This window comes from Bubalus kerabau, chromosome 3 (assembly GCF_029407905.1).
Source record: "Bubalus kerabau isolate K-KA32 ecotype Philippines breed swamp buffalo chromosome 3, PCC_UOA_SB_1v2, whole genome shotgun sequence".
NCBI lineage: Eukaryota > Metazoa > Chordata > Mammalia > Artiodactyla > Bovidae > Bubalus > Bubalus kerabau.
This window is the reverse complement of record NC_073626.1, coordinates 113,850,404-113,874,514: the sequence shown is the minus strand read 5'-3', so window position 1 is coordinate 113,874,514 and position 24,111 is coordinate 113,850,404. Positions and strand designations below refer to the sequence as shown.

General features: G+C 37.2%; 1 protein-coding gene across 1 annotated transcript in view; it reads left to right on the top strand.

Annotated features, from left to right (window-relative positions):
- The window catches only part of THSD7B (thrombospondin type 1 domain containing 7B), a 1,243,680-nt gene that overhangs the window by 696,844 nt on the left and 522,725 nt on the right, over nucleotides 1-24,111 (top strand). The window lies entirely within an intron of this gene.

Sequence of the window (24,111 nt, the reverse complement as noted above, 5' to 3'; positions counted from 1 at the left end):
ATTTAATAAGTTCGTATTAGTAATATGTTCTATATATAGCAGTATGTATATGTTAATCCCAATCTCTGAGTTTATCCTCTCCCCCCATTTTAACCACAACTTTGTTTTCAACATCTGTGGCTCAACTTCTGTTTTATAAATAAGTTCATTTGCACCATTTCTTTAGATTCTACATATCAACAATATCATAAGATATATGTTTATGTCTGATGTCACTCAGTCTCTAAGTCCATCCATGTTGCTATGAATTGCATTATTTGTTCTGTTTTAGGACCGAGTAATATTACAGGTTTCCCTGGTGGCTCAGAGGATAAAGCGTCTGCCTGCAATGCAGGAGACCCGGGTTTGATCCCTGGGTTGGGAAGATCCTCTGGAGAAGGAAATGGCAACCCACTCCAGTATTCTTGCCTGGAGAATACCAGGGACAGAGGAGCCTGGCGGGCTACAGTCCATGGGGTCGCAAAGAGTTGGACACGACTGAGCGACTTCACACAATATTAAATTATATTTATGTACCACATCTTCTTTATCTGTTCTTCTGTTGATGGGCATTTAGATTGATTCCAGGTCCTGACTATTGTAAATAGTGCTACAATGAACATTAGAGTGTATGTATCCTTTCAAATTATGGTTCTTTGAATACATGCCTGGGAATGGAATTGCTGGGCATATAGTAGCTCTAATTTAGTTTTTTGTTTTTTTTTTCTTAAGGAATCTCCATACTATTCTCCATAATGGCTGTACCAATTTACATTCCCACCAAGAGTGTAGGGAAGTTCTCTTTTCTCCACACCCTCTCTAGCATTTATTGTTTGTAGATTTTTTTTGATGAAGGCCATTCTAACCAGTGTGAGGTGATAGTTCATTGTAGTTTTGACATGCATTTCTCTAAGAACTAGTGATGTTAAGCATCTTTTCATGTGTGTTTTGGTCATTTGTATGTCTTCTTAACACTGGAAACTTCAAATCATGCCAACAAGGAATAAGATGTAGGTGTTTGTTAAATAAAGTAGGGTCTTGCCTAAACAGACATTTCTTCAAAGAAGACATACAGATGGCTAACAGGTTAACAAACACATGAAAAATGCTCAACATTGCTCATTATTAGAGAAATGCAAATGAAAACTACAATGAAATACCACACCAGTCAGAATGGCCATCATCAAAAAGTCTACAAACAATACATGCTGGAGAGGGTGTGGGGAAAAGGGAATGCTCTTGCACTGTCAGTGGGAATGTAAGTTGATACAGCCACTATGGAAGACAGTATGGAGATTCCTTAAAAAAACTAAGAATAAAACCACCATATGACCCAGCAATCCCAACTCCTTGGCATATACCCTGAGGAAACCAAAATTGAAAAAGACACATGTCTCCCATTATTCATTGCAGCACTATTTACAATAGGTAGAACATGGAAGCAACCTAGATGTCCATCGACAGATGAATGGATAAAGAAGTAGTGGTACACCTACACAATGGAATATTACTCAGCCATAAAAAGGAACACATTTGAGTCAGTTCCAATGAGGTGGATGAACCTAGAACCTATTATACAGAGTGAAGTAAGTCAGAAAGATAAATATTGTATTCTAATACATATATGCAGAATCTAGAAAAATGGTGAAGAATTTATTAACAGGGCAACAATGGAGATACAGACATAGAGAATAGACTTATGGACATAGGGAGAGGGGAGGAGAGAGTGAGATGTATGGAAAGAGTAACATGGAAACTTAAATTACCATATGTAAAATAGATAGCCAACATGAATTTGCTGTATGGCTCAGGAAACTCAAACAGGGGCTCTCTATCAACCCAGAGGGGTGGGATGGGGAGGAAAATGGAAGGGAGAATCAAAAGGGAGGGGAGATATATGTATACCTATGGCTGATTCATGTTGAGGTTTGACAGAAAACAACATTCTATGAAGCGATTATCCTTCAAAAAAATTAAGAAAAAAAGTAAGGTCTTGGAACTCAAGAAGATAGAGTCCGGTGGGAGCATGAGGCTGCTCAATGAGAAACAGAAGTATGTAAAAGAAAGATTATCATAGACAACCTCAAGGGAAAAGTAACAATTTAAAGCAGAAAGGAAAATAATGCCAAATGTGTTTTTTTTTTTTCCTGAATGTTAATGTGATTATAATTGGAATAGAACAACAGACAAGAGTTGTGCGGTTGAGTCCTCTGAGATTTCTAAATAGAAGACAGTCTATTGCATGGTACCTGCGATGGGCATCATATAAATAACATTCCAGTCTGTTTAGGTGGCTACTTTTTCTTTTTTTCCAAAGAAAAGTCATTTTTTTTTAAAAGTTGCTTTACTGTTTATCTAAATAAGCTTAAGATATGAATACATCCAAACTCTACTGAGGAACCACAGAGAAATATTTGTTCTCACCATTATTTTTGGCTTCCAGTAGGCAATGCCTAATAATAGTCAGGAGGCCCATGGTGTATGTTATTTCCCCATGGTGCTGTGGTCTTCAGATTTCCATATCTTTTGTGCTGCAGTGTCAGCTATGAATTTTTATTACAACCTTTTGTATGCTCACTGCTCTACTGTTCAGTTGCCTATGGGTGATTGAGATCTGAGGTGAGTTAGACTTGTTGAGAAATTGTAACTGACATTCTACAGTTGATGTTTATTAAAAGGAAACCATTTCAAAAATGAGACTGTTTCTTTTAGAAATACATCTATAATTTCTATTTATATGCACATACAGTTATTTAGTATAGATGTGGCTTTGTCCAGGCATATTACTTACATGAACTATATAAGGAAACTAGGATCAATTCAAAATCTTAAGAAGTTATACTTGTAAAGTGTGATTGTGATATGTAGCATTTTTCATAGCTCATGAGGTAGTAGATTTTATAGAGAATTTTAGCAGATTTACTGAAAAGAAAAAAATCACTAAAATATTAGCATTTGTAAGACTATGAAATGATTAACAAAAATTAGAGTCAAGGAGAATCACTAATGCATGACAAAACCTACATCATCACAGAATACTGGATCCGAATATGACACCCAATTACTGTGTGAGAAGAGAGAGGTCAGGGTACACTGCAAGTTGTTGTTGTTATTGTCCAGTTGCTCAGTCGTGTCCAACTCTTTGTGACCCCATGGGCTGCACCTCACCAGGCTTCCCTGTCCTTCACCATCTCCTGGATCTTGCTCAAACTCATGTCCATTGAGTCGGTGAGGCCATACATCCATCTCTGCAAGTAGATGATCTAAAAACAGGGTCTTTGATCTATTACCCACATCAGTTTCTTTGTTGTCTCTGCATAAACCAGGTATAAATCCCCTATTGTCCACATTTCAGTGGAAGGAAGATGGCAGGATGCTACTGGGTACCATTTTTCTAATGCCAATTTTATTGCTGAATAGAGTGTTGACAGTGGTTAAAGAAAAACAAAAAAAGGATTTTTTAAGAGAAGATTCCTGGAACTTATAAAAGTTGTTGTTAGGCATTTAAAAGTCTGCCATGTAGAACATGTGTTAAACTTGTTCTATTTGGTCCCCTGGGGACTTGACAAAATCCCAAGGATTCTTCTGCTGCAAATGAATGGGTTTGTAAAACATCATTTCAGTAACTATAAGAGAGATTTCAATTCATTGTCACTGAAAACATTCAAGTAATAATGGACCACTCATTGAAAAGTTTTCCAAGAAATTAAGGAAATTGGATAAACCCAGTCCTTTGATTCTTATTCCATTTTTTAATTCTGTAGTTTTTTGGTTTTTAGTTCTCATTTGGTTGGTTTTTGTACAGTAGAGGCAAATGCTGTTTCTCACTGTTATCCCTGAGTTTAGTGTATGAGACCTTCTCAGTGTTACAGGTTTGGATGACTTTGACCATCAATCTCAAATTTGGATATTCTTTATCTCCTAATATGTTCCTTTTTACAAACTTCAGGTGGATAGAAATGGCTCCATATTTTAAGATTATAGGGTCCTGGAGAGCCCTACTTTTGCATTTAAATATTTTTACTTTTAACACTGAAAGTGAGAGTGAAAGTCACTCAGTCGTGTCCGACTCTTTGCGACCCCATGGACTATACAGTCCATGGAATTCTCCAGGCCAGAATATGGAGTGGGTAGCCTTTCCCTTCTCCAGGGAATATTCCCAACTCAGGGATCGAACCCAAGTACCCTGCATTGCGGGCAGATTCTTTACCAGCTGAGCCAAAAGAGAAGCCCACTTTTAACATTATGTGCATCTTAATCCCAGGGAAGTGGTTTTACAACACTTGAACATTTATTTTACATTAGTTTGCATTAATTTAGACCCTACTTGCTCTAATACATTATTTATCATTGTGTTTAGAATAATGTCAGCAGCAAGATTGCTGTCAGCATATTTCTTCATATTAATAGCATCTACTAACTTATTTCCTTATATGACACAAGTTCATTGCCAATACAAATATGTACCTCTTTTGACAAAGAAAGTAGTTTATATTTTCAGCAAAGATTCTCTTTTTTTTTTAATTTCTGTGTCTCATATTTCCTTATTTTTCATAGGAAGTAGATTGAGGTGGATCATTTTGGAGGCAGGGCATTTTATTTTTAGTGGTTGCTTCTTTAGCAGCTGTTTAATACTCTATACTGGAGAAGGCAATGGCACCCCACTCCAGTACTCTTGCCTGGAGAATCCCATGGACAGAGGAGCCTGGTGGGCTGCAGTCCATGGGGTCGCTAAGAGTCGGGTACGACTGAGCAACTTCACTCTCACTTTTCACTTTCATGCACTGGAGAAGGAAATGGCAACCCAGTCCAGTGTTCTTGCCTGGAGAATCCCAGGGACGGGAGAGCCTGGTGGGCTGCCGTCTATGGGGTCACACAGAGTCGGACACGACTGCAGTGACTTAGCAGCAGCAGCAGTAATACTCTATATTTACCTTCCAACTGCTCTCATTTAATTCTTGACACTCCCTGGGAGTGGGAGGCCCCATAAAGTTCTAAAAATCAGGATGCTTGATTATGGGAGGTTAGACGACTTGCCTAAGGCCACGCATCTAGTACCTGGACAAACTTAATATGGAAATGGTCTTTATATTTAACAATGAGGGAGATGCAAGAAACATAAATGAAAATAGTAAAAGTTCCAAACATACAATCCTTTGTAGTCAGTTGTCACTCTCAGATTCTTATTAAGCCTCATTGCACATTTGAATTACCTGGTAAGCTTTAAAAACACACACACACACACACACATTGAGCACATCCTCTGTGCTTTTTCTGTGCTAGGTCATTCATTTTGCTACCTTTCATTGCCTCTGCAGTGTGTGGGATGTTAGTTCCCAGACCAGGATTCGAATCTGTTGGGTCTGTACCCCTTGCATTGGAAACACAGCATATTAACCACTGGACCACCAGAGAAGTACCACCTAGTGAGCTTTCAAAAAATATCAGTGGGCCCAATCCCCAAACACACTGATTTAATTCAACTTGAATTGAACCCTAACAGCATTATATATTTTTAAAATTCCCAGGTGATTCTACTATGCAGAGAGGACTGAACATCACTGTTCTCTATGTAAAAATTGAATAGAGCTCGTGTTTGAACAAAATAAACTCTTGGAAAGTTCAGTGCAAAAGGGATTCTGGATAGGGAAGAGAGGTACGTTTTGTGGTAATGGATCTGAGTAAGGGTGAGGATACGTTTGTTTACCAGACAGTCCGTTTCATGGGCACATTGTTTACGGAGACCCACTCAGTAGTTGAAGTTAAGTCAGAGAAGAAAAATAGATGCAATTTTGTGGTTGGAGCTGTGAATACAAACTAATATATTGAGAGAAATAAGAGCAATTAGATAAGCAAGAATTTGATCTAATTAGAGCAAGAATGTGTATTATTCACAGAAGTGATGTGAACTGATTAGGTGAGGCTTGAAGAAAGTTATCACTGGTTTTCTAGAAAGGAAAGCATAGGGGAAGAAAATACTGATGTTAGAAAGAAATAGATACTTAAAGTAGATAATTTAGGACAGTGTCACAATGAATGAGGAGACAAGGCAAGTTGTAAAGGTAAAGAGGAGGAAGATGATGGTAATCCATCAGCTAACGGGATACCTACTTGTTTGGTGCCTTCGTGTGTTAACGACTAAACCAAGTAGAGTTCATTATCAACATTTTATTTACTACCAGTGAGAAGTTGAGCTTAGCAAAGTTAGATAATTTGCTCAAGTTCAGAAGATTAGAAATGGATGATGTTATTGCTCAAATCTAGGTGTTTCTGCTCCAAAGCTTGGCTTATTTTACTATTGATACATCTCTTTTCTACCAAACCCCATAGCCCTATAACACAACAAGAATGGATGCATATTATAAAGAACCCTCAGTTAATCAAACTGTATTGAATTAATGCACATGAGGCAGCAGGTGGTGACAAATCCCTGCCTACTGTTTGGCTGTTCATCCTTTGGCCACCAGAGCAGGAGGCAGATCATTTGCAAGGAGAAAAAGATATCAACAAATCATGCAACATAAGAACGGGTAGAAAAAAATAAAAGAGAAATGAAGGGTAGCCAGTGTGGCTTTAGGTATTAAGAGAGGGCATTGAATTGAATATTTTATAGATGGTGGGGGGTGTGGCTCCCTTTCATACAAACGTCAGTTCCTTTGCCACCACTTCGATGAAGCCTTCTCAGATCACGTAATGAACCACACGTAATGAACCACACCCTCCTTTGTGCTATCACTGCTATTCTCAAATACCTGTAACACTGATCAAATAGGTCTTTACTTACATAGCTGACTCCACTGGAGTCAGACCCTCTTGAGTGCAGGAATTATGCTTTAATTCTTCTTGAATCCATAACTTCTGGCACAGAAAGTTTTCAACATAAAAAATAAATGGATAAGAAAAAAAAAATGCGTGAGTGAATGGACTGGGTTTAGTCTCTTCACCAGTGACTATAACTAGGTCCCACACTGTGCCTGATTTGTGATCAGACATAGTTAAGAGGGCCAGCAGTAATTATGTTATTTCCAATGTAGTTGTGACTGTCTTGCTTACCTAGAAATGATATAATTATTGCTATAGCTTTTAAGTTTTAAAAATCTGGTAATATCTAGAAACTCATTTGTGTAACATTTAAATTTAGGAATGGGAACTAGGTACTGATGGATTCTGCAAGTGATTAAATCGCTTAAATAATGCTCAAATAATCATTTAATGTACCTGTAATTCTAACTACAAGGAGATAGAGAGCAGGTTACCAAATAGTATCTGAATTTAAGAAATCTGGGAGTTACAGCAACTTGGCACATGTGATGGGTTGAATTGAGTCCCCTGGAAATTCATGTGTAGAAGTTCTAAACCTCAGTGGCTCAGAATATGACTGTATTTGGAGGTAGGACCTTCCACCAAGTGGTTAAGTTAAAATGAGGTAGTTAGTTAGGGCCATAATCTAGTGTGAGCAGTATCCATAGAAGAAGAGGAAATTTGCATTCACAGTGGGGCACCAGGGCGTGCATACACAGAAGAAAGACTATGTGAGGACACAGCTAGAAGGATGCCATCTTCCAGCCACGGAGAGAGGCCTCAGAAGAAACTAAGTCTGCTGTTGACACCCTGATCTTGAACTTGCAGCCTCCAGAAATGTGAGAAGATATCTTTCTGGTATTTAAAGCCACCAGGCTGTGCTATTTTGTTATGGCAGCCAAGCGAACTAAGACAGCATGCTGTTTATTTTTCCTTAGGGATGCTACATCATCTAAGTTCCTCATAGTTTATCAAGCTTTCACTTTTTGACGTTTAAGTAGCTGTTACCACTAATCAGTAAACATAAGCAGCTCATGCCTGAGCACATGGGCATATGATATTAACAAGTTCTGCAGCTTATAGTTGGAAAACATTTGCATAATGGGTACAGAGATATTTGGAGAAATGAAGTACCCTATAAAGTGAGGTTAAAATATATGCATTTGTTTTAAATTATCTATTGAAGCTGATTCAAGTATTTGCTGTTATAGTCACATAGGAACCTCTGTTATTACATATTTTTTTTCTTTTCAAGTTTAAACATTGAAATCATTCAAGGATAAATCTCTTTCTAAAATACCTATAAGTCATTGTCAAAACTTTATAAACTATGAGTGGGAGAATTTTGTAAGAAATTACTAGCCTGACTTGCTTTGATGTGTGGCAATATTTTTACACAGCATTTAAACTAGAGATGAGAGGTATATCAAAGACTATGGCAATAAACATTAATTTCTTCTGAAAGTGCTTAATGTTTCTCTTGTACAGTTTTTAGGTTCACTTCTGCATTATGCCATTTAATGAAATTAAATTCTAGTTGGAGTTTTTAAAATAGTTATTTCAGAAGATAAAACTTAACCCTCTAGGTACATCAGGCTTTGGGATGTCATATGGCTTTTGAACTCAGTATCTGTCTTTCAATTTATTTTGAAGAATTTTTAGAATAATTCATTTTGGGGAAAAAAGACATTTTTTCCCCTATTATAATTGTTTCTTTCAAACTTTGATCCTGTTGATTGCAGGAACATTAGCCATTCTTTCTTAGCTTTGTTTTTGGGCCTTGTTTTTTGTGTGTCTCTGGAGTTCAGCAGCTTGTGAAGGTGAACATTCATTGAGAATCTATTATATGGCAAGGTGCTTCCTAGTCATTTAATGTTTCAAAGGTAGCAAGTGATCTCAAATATCTTTCACATCTGCTTAGGAGCTGAGATTTGCACAAATAGATACTGGCCATGAGAAAATGTTTGATATTTTTGTTCATAAAATTTGACATTGAACAATGGGACATAGACTATTTAAAACTATCAATCCATCTTCACTGTCTGTGACTTCACTCATACTCTACCCATCCTACATTCATAGCACACACACACAAACACACACGGTTATGCCATAATTATGGTTTTAATGTTTTAAACTCAAGACTTTCTCAATAAAGCCAGTATTTTATATGAAAAATATTATAAAACCCTAATGATTTGGGAAGCATATATATATGTTGTATATTTTTTATTTTAAATAATTCATTTTAATATTATAAGTCTTTTAATAATTCAGATGAATTTTTAGTATAGGATTTATAAATGATATTAGTAGGAAGACTCACATTTGAATTATGGCTCTCCCATGTGTTAGCTGACTTGGCACAACCCAGTTAATCTTGTACCTCAGATTCCTTGTGAAAATAAGATGATAATGAAAATGAGATGATATAACTCACAAATGGGAAATAGGCTAATTGACAGATAAGTGCTCCTTAAGTTTATTTTTTGCTGGTGGTGTTGTTACTTTTTTCGTTGAAATTATGGTTTTTATTTCCAGTAGTTTTTCATGGAATTTGCAAGAGTACCTACCTACTATCAGTACCTACCTACTATTTTCAAAAAGAAAATCGAGGATTGAAAAACAGCCTTGAGGCATTTGAATTGGAAAACAAAAAGTAAAACTGTCTCTCTGCAGATGACGTGATCTTAAATGTAGAAAATTCTAAGGATTCCACCAAAAAACTTTTATTAATAACACAAAATCAGTAAAGTTTCAGGATACAAAATCAACAAACAAAATTCAGTTCTATTTCTATACACTAACAATTAACTATCTGAAAAAGAAATGAAACAATTTTGTTCAAACAGCATCAAAATACTTAGGACTAAATTTAACCAAGAAGGAGAAAGATCTATGCCCTGAAACTAGAAGACATTGATGAAAGAAATGAAAAGATATCCTGTGTTAGTGAATAAGAGGTGTTACTATTATTAAAATGTCCATAACTATCCAAAGTCATCTAGATTTAATGTAGTCCCTAGCAAAATTTCATTAGAAAAAGAATGTTTAAGTTTGTATGGAACCAAACAAGACCTCAAATAGCCAAGGCAAACCTAAGAAAGTACAATGATGAAGCCATCACACTTCCTGATCTGAAACTGTATTACAAAGCTCTAATAATCAAGGCAACATGATACTAGCATGAAATCAGACGCACAGAACAAGGGAGCAGAATTGAGGACCCTAGGATAACCCCATGTGCAGTCAACTAGTATTTGAGAAGAGACCCAAGAAAACTCAGTGATGAAAGGATAGTCTTCTCTTTTTCTTTCTTTTTTTTTTAAATTTTATTTTATTTTTAAACCTGAAACACTGTATTAGTTTTGCCAAACATCAAAACGAATCCGCCACAGGTATACATACGCTCCCCATCCTGAACCCTCCTCCCTCCTCCCTCCCCATACCATCCCTCTGGGTCGTCCCAGTGCACCAGCCCCAAGCATCCAGTATGGTGCATCGAACCTGGACTGGCAACTCGTTTCATACATGATATTATACATGTTTCAATGCCATTCTCCCAAATCTTCCCACCCTCTCCCTCTCCCACAGAGTCCATAAGACTGTTCTATACATCAGTGTCTCTTTTGCTGTCTCGTACGCAGGGTTATTGTTACCATCTTTCTAAATTCCATATATATGCATTAGTATACTGTATCGGTGTTTTTCTTTCTGACTTACTTCACTCTGTATAATAGGCTCCAGTTTCATCCACCTCATTAGAACTGATGCAAATGTATTCTTTTTAATGGCTGAGTAGTACTCCATTGTGTATATGTACCACTGCTTTCTTATCCATTCATCTGCTGATGGACATCTAGGTTGCTTCCATGTCCTGGCTATTATAAACAGTGCTGCGATGAACATTGGGGTACATGTGTCTCTTTCCCTTCTGGTTTCCTCAGTGTGTATGCCCAGCAGTGGGATTGCTGGATCATAAGGCAGTTCTATGTCCAGTTTTTTAAGGAATCTCCACACTGTTCTCCATAGTGGCTGTACTAGTTTGCATTCCCACCAACAGTGTAAGAGGGTTCCCTTTTCTCCACACCCTCTCCAGCATTTATTGCTTGTAGACTTTTGGATTGCAGCCATTCTGACTGGTGTGAAATGGTACCTCATAGTGGTTTTGATTTGCATTTCTCTGATAATGAGTGATGTTGAGCATCTTTTCATGTGTTTGTTAGCCATCTGTATGTCTTCTTTGGAGAAATGTCTATTTAGTTCTTTGGCCCATTTTTTGATTGGGTCATTTATTTTTCTGGAGTTGAGCTGTAGGAGTTGCTTGTATATTCTTGAGATTAGTTGTTTGTCAGTTGCTTCATTTGCTATTATTTTCTCCCATTCTGAAGGCTGTCTTTTCACCTTGCTTATAGTTTCCTTTGATGTGCAGAAGCTTTTAAGTTTAATTAGGTCCCATTTGTTTATTTTTGCTTTTATTTCCAATATTCTGGGAGGTGGGTCATAGAGGATCCTGCTGTGATGTATGTCAGAGAGTGTTTTGCCTATGTTCTCCTCTAGGAGTTTTATAGTTTCTGGTTTTACGTTTAGATCTTTAATCCATTTTGAGTTTATTTTTGTGTATGGTGTTAGAAAGTGTTCTAGTTTCATTCTTTTACAAGTGGTTGACCAGTTTTCCCAGCACCACTTGTTAAAGAGATTGTCTTTAATCCATTGTATATTCTTGCCTCCTTTGTCAAAGATAAGGTGTCCATATGTGCGTGGATTTATCTCTGGGCTTTCTATTTTGTTCCACTGATCTATATTTCTGTCTTTGTGCCAGTACCATACTGTCTTGATAACGGTGGCTTTGTAGTAGAGCCTGAAGTCAGGTAGGTTGATTCCTCCAGTTCCATTCTTCCTTCTCAAGATCACTTTGGCTATTCGAGGTTTTTTTGTATTTCCATACAAATTGTGAAATTATTTGTTCTAGGTCTGTGAAGAATACTGTTGGTAGCTTGATAGGGATTGCATTGAATCTATAACTTGCTTTGGGTAGTATACTCATTTTCACTATATTGATTCTTCCAATCCATGAACATGGTATATTTCTCCATCTATTAGTGTCCTCTTTGATTTCTTTCACCAGTGTTTTATAGTTTTCTATATATAGGTCTTTAGTTTCTTTAGGTAGATATATTCCTAAGTACTTTATTCTTTCCGTTGCGATGGTGAATGGAATTGTTTCCTTAATTTCTCTTTCTGTTTTCTCATTATTAGTGTATAGGAATGCAAGGGATTTCTGTGTGTTGATTTTATATCCTGAAACTTTACTATAATCATTGATTAGTTCTAGTAATTTTCTGGTGGAGTCTTTAGGGTTTCCTATGTAGAGGATCATGTCATCTGCAAATAGTGAGAGTTTTACTTCTTCTTTTCCAATTTGGATTCCTTTTATTTCTTTTTCTGCTCTGATTGCTGTGGCCAAAACTTCCAAAACTATGTTGAATAGTAATGGTGAAAGTGGGCACCCTTGTCTTGTTCCTGACTTTAGAGGAAATGCTTTCAATTTTTCACCATTGAGGATAATGTTTGCTGTGGGTCTGTCATATATAGCTTTTATTATGTTGAGGTATGTTCCTTCTATTCCTGCTTTCTGGAGAGTTTTTATCATAAATAGATGTTGAATTTTGTCAAAGGCTTTCTCTGCATCTATTGAGATAATCATATGGTTTTTATTTTTCAATTTGTTAATGTGGTGTATTACATTGATTGATTTGCGGATATTGAAGAATCCTTGCATCCCTGGGATAAAGCCCACTTGGTCATGGTGTATGATCTTTTTAATGTGTTGTTGGATTCTGATTGCTACAATTTTGTTAAGGATTTTTGCATCTATGTTCATCAGTGATATTGGCCTGTAGTTTTCTTTTTTTGTGGGATCTTTGTCAGGTTTTGGTATTAGGGTGATGGTGGCCTCATAGAATGAGTTTGGAAGTTTACCTTCCTCTGCAATTTTCTGGAAGAGTTTGAGCAGGATAGGTGTTAGCTCCTCTCTAAATTTTTGGTAGAATTCAGCTGTGAAGCCGTCTGCACCTGGGCTTTTGTTTGCTGGAAGATTTTTGATTACAGTTTCAATTTCCGTGCTTGTGATGGGTCTGTTAAGATTTTCTATTTCTTCCTGGTCGTCCAGTTTTGGAAAGTTGTACTTTTCTAAGAATTTGTCCATTTCTTTCACGTTGTCCATCTTATTGGCATATAATTGTTGATAGTAGTCTCTTATGATCCTTTGTATTTCTGTGTTATCTGTTGTGATCTCTCCATTTTCATTCTAATTTTATTGATTTGATTTTTCTCCCTTTGTTTCTTGATGAGTCTGGCTAACGGTTTGTCAATTTTATTTATCCTTTCAAAGAACCAGCTTTTGCCTTTGTTGATTTTTGCTATGGTCTCTTTTGTTTCTTTTGCATTTATTTCTGCTCTAATTTTTAAAATTTCTTTCCTTCTACTAACCCTAGGGTTCTTCATTTCTTCCTTTTCTAGTTGCTTTAGGTGTAGAGTTAGGTCATTTGTTTGACTTTTTTTCTTGTTTCTTGAGGTGTGCCTGTATTGCTATGAACTTTCCCCTTAGGACTGCTTTTACAGTGTCCCACAGGTTTTGGGTTGCTGTGTTTTCATTTTCATTAGTTTCTATGCAAATTTTGATTTCTTTTTTGATTTCTTCTGTGATTTGTTGGTTATTCAGCAGCGTGTTGTTCAGCCTCCATATGTTGGAATTTTTAATAGTTTTTCTCTTGTAATTGAGATCTAATCTTACTGCATTGTGGTCAGAAAAGATGCTTGGAATGATTTCTATTTTTTTGAATTTACTAAGGCTAGTTTTATGGCCTAGGATGTGATCTATCCTGGAGAAGGTTCTATGTGCGCTTGAGAAAAAGGTGAAATTCATTGTTTTGGGATGAAATGTTCTATAGATATCAATTAGTCTAACTGGTCTATTGTATCATTTAAAGTTTGTGTTTCCTTGTTAATTTTCTGTTTAGTTGATCTATCCATAGGTGTGAGTGGGGTATTAAAGTCTCCCACTATTACTGTGTTATTGTTAATTTCTCCTTTCATAGTTGTTAGCATTTGTCTTACATATTGTGGTGCTCCTGTGTTGGGTGCATATATATTTATAATTGTTATAAATGGTATTGGGAAAACTGGATATTCACATGTAACAGAATGAAATTGGATCCTTATCTTATACTACTTACAAAAATTTACTCAGTGGATTAAAGACTTAAAAGTAAGATCTGAAACTATAAAACTAGAAGAAAACAGGGAAGAAGCTCTTTGGTGTGCATCTTGGCAATGATTTGTGGAATATCACACCAAAAGCACAAGCAACAAAAGCAAAGTTAACAAAGGAAGACTGTGTGAGGCTAAAATGTTTCTGCCCAGCAAAAGAAAACAACAAATTGAAAAGACAACATATGGAATGGGAGAAAGTATTTGCAAGCTACATATCTGGTAAGAGGTTAATATCCAAGATATATGAGACACTCATACAGCTCGGTAGCAAAAACAAACATAAGATCAAATATCTACAACTGAAAAATCAGCAAAGAACTTATATAGACATTTTTCTGAAGTGAAAGAAAGAAAGTGAAAGTTGCTCAATTGTGCCCGACTCTTTGTGACCCCACGGACTATACAGTCCATGGAATTTTCCAGGCTAGAATACTGGAGTAGGTAGCCTTTCCCTTCTCCAGGGGATCTTCCCAACTCAGGAATCAAATTGGGGTCTCCTGCATTTCAGGAGGATTCCTTACCAATTGAGCTATCAGGGAAGCCCATTTTTTGGAAAAAGACACACAAATGGCCAACCGGTACATGAAAAGATACTCAAGTTCAGAATGCTCAAACTACCGCACAATTGCACTCATCTCACACGCTAGTAAAGTAATGCTCAAAATTCTCCAAGCCAGGCTTCAGCAATATGTGAACTGTGAACTTCCTGATGTTCAAGCTGGTTTTAGAAAAGGCAGAGGAGCCAGAGATCAAATTGCCAACATCCGCTGGATCATGGAAAAAGCACGAGAATTCCAGAAAAACATCTATTTCTGCTTTATTGACTATGCCAAAGCCTTTGACTGTGTGGATCACAAGAAACTGTGGAAAATTCTGAAAGAGATGGGAATACCAGACCACCTGATCTGCCTCTTGAGAAATTTGTATGCAGGTCAGGAAGCAACAGTTAGAACTGGACATGGAACAACAGACTGGTTCCAAATGCAAAAAGGAGTACATCAAGGCTATATACTGTCACCCTGTTTATTTAACTTATATGCAGAGTACATCATGAGAAATGCTGGACTGGAAGAAACACAAGCTGGAATCAAGATTGCAGGGAGAAATATCAATCACATCAGATATGCAGATGACACCACCCTTATGGCAGAAAGTGAAGAGGAACTCAAAAGCCTCTTGATGAAAGTAAAAGTGGAGAGTGAAAAAGTTGGCTTAAAACTCAACATTCAGAAAACTAGGATCATGGCATCCGGTCCCATCACTTCATGGGAAATAGATGGGGAAACAGTGGAAACAGTGTCAGACTTTATTTTTCTGGGCTCCAAAATCACTACAGATGGTGACTGCAGCCATGAAATTAAAAGACTCTTACTCCTTGGAAGGAAAGTTATGACCAACCTAGATAGCATATTCAAAAGCAGAGACATTACTTTGCCAACAAAGGTTCATCTAGTCAAGGCTATGGTTTTTCCTGTGGTCATGCATGGATGTGAGAGTTGGACTGTGAAGAAGGCTGAGCACCGAAGAATTGATGCTTTTGAACTGTGGTGTTGGAAAAGACTCTTGAGAGTCCCTTGGACTGCAGGGAGATCCAACCAGTCTATTCTGAAGGAAATCAGCCCTGGCATTTCTTTGGAAGGAATGATGCTAAAGCTGAAACTCCAGTCCTTTGGCCACCTCATGCGAAGAGTTGACTCTTTGGGAAAGACTCTGAAGCTGGGAGAGATTGGGGGCAGGAGCAGAAGGGGACAACAGAGGATGAGATGGCTGGATGGCATCACTGACTCAATGGACGTGAGTCTGAGTGAACTCCAGGAGTTGGTGATGGACAGGGAGGCTTGGCGTGCTGCAATTCATGGGGTCACAAAGAGTCGGACACACTGAGCGACTAATCTGATCTGATGTACTCAGTTGTATCCAACTCTTTGTGGCCTGATGGACTGTAGCCCACCAGGCGCCTCTGCCTATGGAAATTTCCAGGTAAGAATAATAGACTGGGTTGCCATTTCCTACTCCAGGGGATCTTCCCAACCCAGGGATCAAACCCATGTCTATTGTGTCTTCTGCATGGCAGGCAGATTCTTTACCACTGGTGCCACCTGGGAAGCCTTAATTATCAGGGTGATGTAAATAAAAACCACAATGCAGTGCCATTTGATACCTGTTAAAATGGCTAATATCTAAAAGACAAGAGATAACAAGGATCAGTGAGGATGTAGAGAAATGGGAGCTTTCTTGGTGGGAATACAAATTTGGTACAGCCACTATTTGAAAACAGTATGAAGATTTCTCAAACAATTTAAATAGAGCTATCATATGATGATCCCTCTTCTGATTATATATCTAAAAGAAATGAAATCCACTTCCCATTTTCCTTGCACCATTACTCAGAGTAATCGAGATATTTAACCTACTGACAGAGAAGGAAAATGTGGAATATTCATACAATGGAATATTATTTTGGCCACAAAAAGATGGAAGTGCTTTCACTTGCGACTACACTGATGAATTTTGGGAGCATTACGCTAAGGGAAATAAGTCAGACAGAGAAAGATATATACAAAATAATTATAGTTACATGCGGATTCTAGAAAATTGAGTTCATAGTAGCAGAGAGTAGAATGATAGCTGACAGAGGCTAGAGCATGGGAGAAGTGGGAAGATGTTGACCATGGTATAAACATTCAGTTATAAGATGAATAAGTTATGGTGACTTAATATACAGCATGGTGACTATAGTTAACAACACTGTATTATGTACTTGAAAGTTCCTAAGAGAATAAGTCTTAAATGTTCTCATCATCGATGCAACAGAAAAAAGATGTTGATTAGATGGGGTGAAGTGTGTGTTAATTAACCATATTGTGGTGATCATTTTGTGGTATATATGTGTATCAAATCATCGCATTATATATCTTAACCTAAAATAACATTTTATCCAGTTATACCTCAATAAAGATGGAGGGAAAAATCGGCCTTTCCTGTTTGTCCTACATTCATTCATTGAACAGAGATGTATTGATATTATGTGCTGTGATCCATGATGCGAGGGAAGATACTATGCTGAGGAAAACAGAAATAGACTCATCTTGTAGCTTAATAAAAGGAAAGGGGAATTTTATATTAAACCAAATTTTTAAAAAAGAATCACACAAATGTAAAACCACAAAAGTATTTGTGCTGATGTCTTCTAATATATTCTTGAAAAGTCAACAATTTAAAAATATTTATTTGATTAAATATCTTTAAATGCTACATTTAGTATAGTTATGTCACTTTGATTCTGAATTTAATACCCTTTGATACTGGTCAGTTTTTAACTGTTTTTGGCAGATATAATAATTATATATATATATATATATATTCTGGATTCATTTGGTCATGAGTGAACTTTTGATTTAATTTTCAAAGATCATATCTCTGTTAGCATTTCAGAGCCACTGAAATGGTACAGAATTGGCTATTCACAACAGAATTATAAAAAGACTTCTCAAGGAAACTCTTTATCCATATTTGGAAAAATTTGAGAATACTTGAAAATTATTCAGAACTAATTTGATTTGTCAAGAAATTTTGTCAAACAGGGTAATTGAAAATATGTCCAAGAGAAATAATATGTAATACAATTTTAAGGCAAATTGAAACAAGTGATTTTGAGACCAGTGGCTTTGAAAGTTGATGGCATTGAGAGCTGATATGGTAATACCAAGTGCTTTAAGGCTGGCCCCACCTCTAACTTGGCATTGCTTTAATACACAAAGAGTGTCATTTTTGTCCTATGAATTTTAGTTCAAAAATTATGTAGCTCAAGGCAACGTCTAGTCAGTCATGAACATATATTTAAGAAGAGTTCTGAGTATGTTTAATATGTAAAATGATGCACTAAGTCTTAAGAACAGCTCCAGGGACAAAACTTAAAATGCTAGAATGTGGAGGCCTGGAAAAGAACAGCAAATCATATAAAATAATGGCTTAATAATTAAAATAAAAACTAGAATACTTTTCTTGATAGCTGGTACCTGAATAAGTGTTCAAACACAGGAATATAGTTCAGCTCAGGCCCAGATTCATAGAATCTGCCTAAACAGAAATTGTGGTAAATTCTATAAGCTAATATCTATATGTTCAAAAAAGTTACATGGAAACCTTATCAGATATGTAATATCTTTGAAAGTTTGCATTTGAAGAAGACTGTGAGATATTTCTAAATACACTGAGGAGTATTAGCCTACTGGGGCTGACAAAAACACTCTCCTTTACCAAACTTTAGGCAAACTGCTCTGAATCCTCAGCTCAACTAGGTCACACTTTGGACTTTCTTCTCTGTCCTAAGAGAGTCCAGTTTTAGCAAGATTCATGCTTAGTCAAGTTAGAAAGAAGCCATATCATTGATATCTGATCACTCTCAATAACTGCCAAAATTCCTCATCCGTCATCACCTTCAGGTAATATCTAATCATCCTAGCACGTCTTCAGCAAGAATCCTCTTAGGTCATTTTAGCAAGGATAACACTACCCTCTTAGGAGTTTACCACCCATCAGCTCCCCGCTCTGATCCTTGGGTATAAATCCCTACTTTTCCTTATTGTGTTCAGAATTCAGCCTGGTTCTATAGTGAGGTCTCTTTCCCCCAGTTACAAGATTCCTGAATACAATCTGTTTTTATCACTATAGTATCCAACTCTGGTTTTTGTTTGACAGAGCACATAACTTCCATCAAAATTTTCTGTGATTACTTTTAAAATTTATATTCCAAATGATATATCCTGGAACGTGAAGTCAAGTGGGCCTTAGAAAGCATCACAGGGACAAAGCTAGTGGAGGTGATGGAATTCCAGTTGAGTTATTTTAAATCCTAAAAGATGATGCTGTGAAAGTGCTGCACTCAATATGTCAGCAAATTTGGAAAACTCAGCAGTGACCACAGGACTGGAAAAGGTCAGTTTTCATTCCAATCCCAAAGAAAGGCCATGCCAAAGAATGCTCAAACTACCACACAAATGCACTCATCTCACACGCTAGAAAGTAATACTTAAAATTCTCCAAGCCAGGCTTCAGCAATACTTGAACTGTGAACTTCCAGATGTTCAAGCTGGTTTTAGAAAAGGCAGAGGAACTAGAGATCAAATTGCCAACATCTGCTGGATCATGGAAAAAGCAAAAGAGTTCCAGAAAAACATCTATTTCTGCTTTATTGACTATGCCAAGGCCTTTGACTGTGTGGTTCACAATAAACTGTGGAAAATTCTGAAAGAGATGGGAGTACCAGACCACCTGACCTGCCTCTTGAGAAACCTGTATGCAGGTCAGGAAGCAACAGTTAGAACTGGACATGGAACAACAGACTGGTTCCAAATAGGAAAAGGAGTATGTCAAGGCTATATATTGTCACCCTGCTTGTTTAACTTATATGCAGAGTACATCATGAGCAATGCTGGGCTGGAGGAAGCACAAGCTGAAATCAAGATTGCTGGGACAAATATCAATAACCTCAGATATACAGATAACACCACCCTTACGTCAGAAAGTGAAGAAGAACTAAAAAGCCTCTTGATGAAAGTGAAAGAGGAGAGTGAAAAAGTTGGCTTAAAGCTCAACATTCAAAAAATTAAGATCATGGCATCCAGTCCCATCACTTCATGGCAAATAGATGGGGAAACAGTGGAAACAGTGGCTGACTTTATTTTCTGGGCTCCAAAATAACTGTAGATGGTGACTGCAGCCATGAAATTAAAAGATGCTTACTCCTTGGAAGGAAAGTTATGACCAACCTAGACAGCATATTAAAAAGCAGAGACATTACTTTGCCAACAAAAGTCTGTCTAGTCAAGGCTATGGTTTTTTCAGTGGTCATGTATGGATGTGAGAGATGGACTATACAGAAAGCTGAGCAGCAAAGAATTGATGCTCTTGAACTGTGGCGTTGGAGAAGACTCTTGAGAGTCCCTTAGACTGCAAGGAGATCCAACCAGTCCATCCTAAAGGAGATCAGTCCTGGGTGTTCATTGGAAGGACTGATGTTGAAGCTGAAACTCCAATATTTTGGCCACCTGATGCGAACAGCTGACTCATTTGAAAAGACCCAGATGCTGGGAAAGATTGAGGGCAGGAGTAGAAGGGGATGACAGAGGATGAGATGGTTGGATGGCATCACCGACTCAATGGACATGTGTTTGAGTGGACTCCGGGAATTGGTGATGGACAGGGAGGCCTGGCGTGCTTGAGTCAGACATTACTGAGTGACTGAACTGAACTGAACTGATACAAATATATATGTATATACATACATAGAATAATAGATATCAGCTATCAGATTTATCTACGAGAATGGAATGACGACCCACTCCTGTGTTCTTGCCTAGAGAATTTCATGGACAGAGAAGCTGGGAGGGCTGCCATCCATAGAGTTGCAAAGAGTCAGCCACAACTCAGTGACTCACACACACACACACACACACACACCAGATATATATCTGAAACATCTTTAGTATATCTAATATTGTTGTGGTTCAGTCACTAAGTCATGTCATACTCTTTGTGACCCCATGTACTGCAGCAAGCCAGGCTCTTCTGCCCTCCATTATTTCCAAGTTCATGTCCATTGAATCAGTGTTACTATCCAACCATCTCATCCTCTGGTGCCCACTTCTCCTTTTGCCTTCCATGTTTCCCATCATCAGGGTCATTTCCAATGAAACAGCTGTTCACATCAGGTGGCCAAAGTATTAGAGCTTCAGCTTCAGCATGTCTTTCCTATGAATATTCAGGGTTGATTTCCTTTAGGATTGACTGCTTTGATCTCCTTGTTGTCCAAGTGACTCTCAAGACTCTTCTCCAGCACCACAATTTGGAAGCATCAGTTCTTTGGTGCTCACCCTTTTTATGGCTCAACTCTCACATTCATACATGATTACTGGAAGAAAAAAAAAAAAAAAACTTAGCTTTGACTATATAGACCTTTGTTAGCAAAGTGATATCTCTGCTTTTGATATGCTGTCTAGGTTTATCATAGCTCTTATTCCAAGGAGTAAGCATCTTTTAATTTCATTACTGCAGTCATCATCCTCAGTGATTTTGGAGTCCTAGAAAATAAAATCTGTCTATGCTTCCACTTTTTTCCCTTCTGTTTGCATTAAGTGATGGGACCAGATGCCATGATCTTAGTATTTTTTTTAAAAAAATATTCAGTTTCAAGCTGGCTTTTTCACTCTCCTCTTTCACCTTCATCGAGAGTCTCTTTATTCCTCTTCATTTTCTGCCATTAGAATGTTATCATCTGCATATTATAGACTTCCTTGGTGGCTCAGATGGTAAAGCATCTGCCTACAATACAGGAGACCGGGGTTCAATCCCTGGGTTGGGAAGATCTCCTGGAGAAGGAAGTGGCAACCCATCTGCCTATCTTGAGGTTGCTGATACTTCTCCTGACAATCTTGATTCCAGCTTGTGATTCATCCAGCCTGGCATTTTGCATGATGTACTTTGCATAGAAGTTAAATACACAGGGTGACAATATACTGCCTTGTTGTACACCTTTTCCAATTTTGAACCAGTCAGTTGTTCTGTGTCCGGTTCTAAGTTACTTCTTGACCTGCATATAAGTTTCTCAGGAGGCAGCTATGGTGGTCTGGTATTCCCATCTCTTGAAGAATTTTCCAGTTTGTTGTGATCCACACAGTCTAAGACTTTAGTGTATTCATTGAAACAGAAATAGCTATTTTTGTGGAACTCCCTCTCCCTTGCTTTCTCCATGATCCAACGAATGTTGTTAATTTGATCTCTGGTTCCTCTGCCTACTCTAAATCCATCTTACACATCTGGAAATTCTCTGTTCACATAGGGCTGAAGCCTAGCTTGAAGAATTTTGAGCATAATCTTGCCAGTATGTGAAATGAGCACAATTGTATGGTAATTTGATATTTTTTGGCATTGCCTTTCTTTGGGATTAGAGTGAAAACTGATCTTTTCCAGTCCAGTGGCCACTGCTGAGGTTTCCAAATTTGCTGACATGTTGAGGGCAGCACTTTAACAGCATCATCTTTTAGGATTTAAAATAGCTCAGCTGGAATTACATCACCTCCAACAGCGATGTTCATGGTAATGAACATAGTCAAGCCCACTTGACTTCACTCTCCAGGATGTCGGGCTCTAGATGAGTGACCACATCATCATGGTTTTCCAGGTCATTATGACTTTTTTTTGTACAGTTCTGTGTATTCTTGCTGCCTCTTCTTAATCTCTTCTGCTTCTGTTACATCCTTGCCATTTCTGTCCTTTATCATGTCCATCCTTGCCTGAAATGTTCCCTTAATATCTTCAATTTTCTTGACAATATCTCTAGTCTTTCCCATTCCATTGTTCTCCTATATTTCTTTGCACTGTTCATTTAAGAAGGGCTTCTTATCTCTCCTTACCATTCAATGGAACTCTGCATTCAGTTGGGTATATCTTTCCCTTTCTCCTTTGCCTTTTGGTTCTCTTCTTTCCTTGGCTCTTTGTAAAGCTTCCTCAGACAACCACTTTGCTTTCTTGCATTTATTTTTCTTGGGAATAGTTTTTGTCACTGCCTCCTATACAGTTTTAGGACCTCTGTCCATAGTTCTTCAGGCTCTCTGTCTACCAGATCTAATCACTTGAATCTATTCATCACTTCCACTGTATAGACATAAGGGATTTGATTTAGATCATATCTTAATGGCCTTGTGGTTTTCCCTGCTTTCTTCAATTGAAGACTGAATTTTTCAATAAGGACCTCATGATCTGAGTTACAGTCAGCAACAGGTCTTGTTTTTGCTGACTGTATAGAAGTTCTCCATCTTCAACTGCAAATAATATAATCAATCTATTTTTGCTATCGATCATTTGGTGATGTCCATGTTAGAATTGTCTCTTGGGTTGTTGGAAAATGGTGTTTGCTATGACCAGTGTGTTTTCTTGACAGAGCTCTGTTAGCCTTTGTTGTGCTTCATTTGGTACTTCAAGGCCAAACTTGCCTATTATAACAGGTATTACCTATCACTAATTCTCTTTCTCTCTCTGCTTAAATGTTTTTTTACTAAATTAACAGATAATTATATGTATATAATTGCAACATAGAGTATAGTATATAATATATGGTATGTAAAATATTTAATACCTTTGAATGTAGTCGATACTATTAGTCTAACCTATATAATATAAAGGTAATGTATGATATAATATTTTTAGGTTATAGCATCAAGTTAATACTATGTTATATATAGTATATAATATAATATACTTTCTATTGTACCATAATGCAATTAATAAGTATGGTATGGCATATATAATAGCAGATAATCACATATAATAGCATGATAACAGATGGTCTATTGACTAACTGTGTGATTATCTGCTATTATATATAGCATATCATACTGTTAATTACATAAATATATCATTATCTACTAATGCCAAAACAAAATTCAAGTTGTAAAGCTAAGAATTGCCCTCTTCATCCCCAGGACATTCTTAGCCAAATAGAGCTGATAAAACCAGTACCAATAAGCTCATTTTGGAATCTTGATATTGATTCTGAAAATCTCAGCCAGACTTAGGATCTAGAATTGTTCGCATTCTCATCTAAACCAAAGTAGACAATAGCCATCAGGTGATGATAAATGGCAGGCTGGATTGGGTCACAGAGCCAGTCCCAGGAGAACCTAGCTGATTACTCAGGCTCATCCCAGGTATTTCTTTCACCTCACAATAAATGTAATTCTATATTTTATGTGATTAAAGTTTTTAGGGTTCACTTATTGCATTAGGATGAAACTTTAATATACTGAAGTCATGAATTCAAGTTCTATTTATATCTTAATGTCTATAAAATTAAATTCTGTGCTGTTTAAAGTTAAATAAGATAGTCTTCTTAACTTCTAAAGGTATGCACAGAAGTCTCATCTTCTTTTCAAATAAAAAAGTAAAAATTAAAGATCAAAGTTAAACCAAAGACCTCAGCCAGTGTTATTTGCTCATGCTTGTCATTAAAGTATAGTGTCTCAATTAAACAAATGATATGCAAGCATAGCTTTAAAA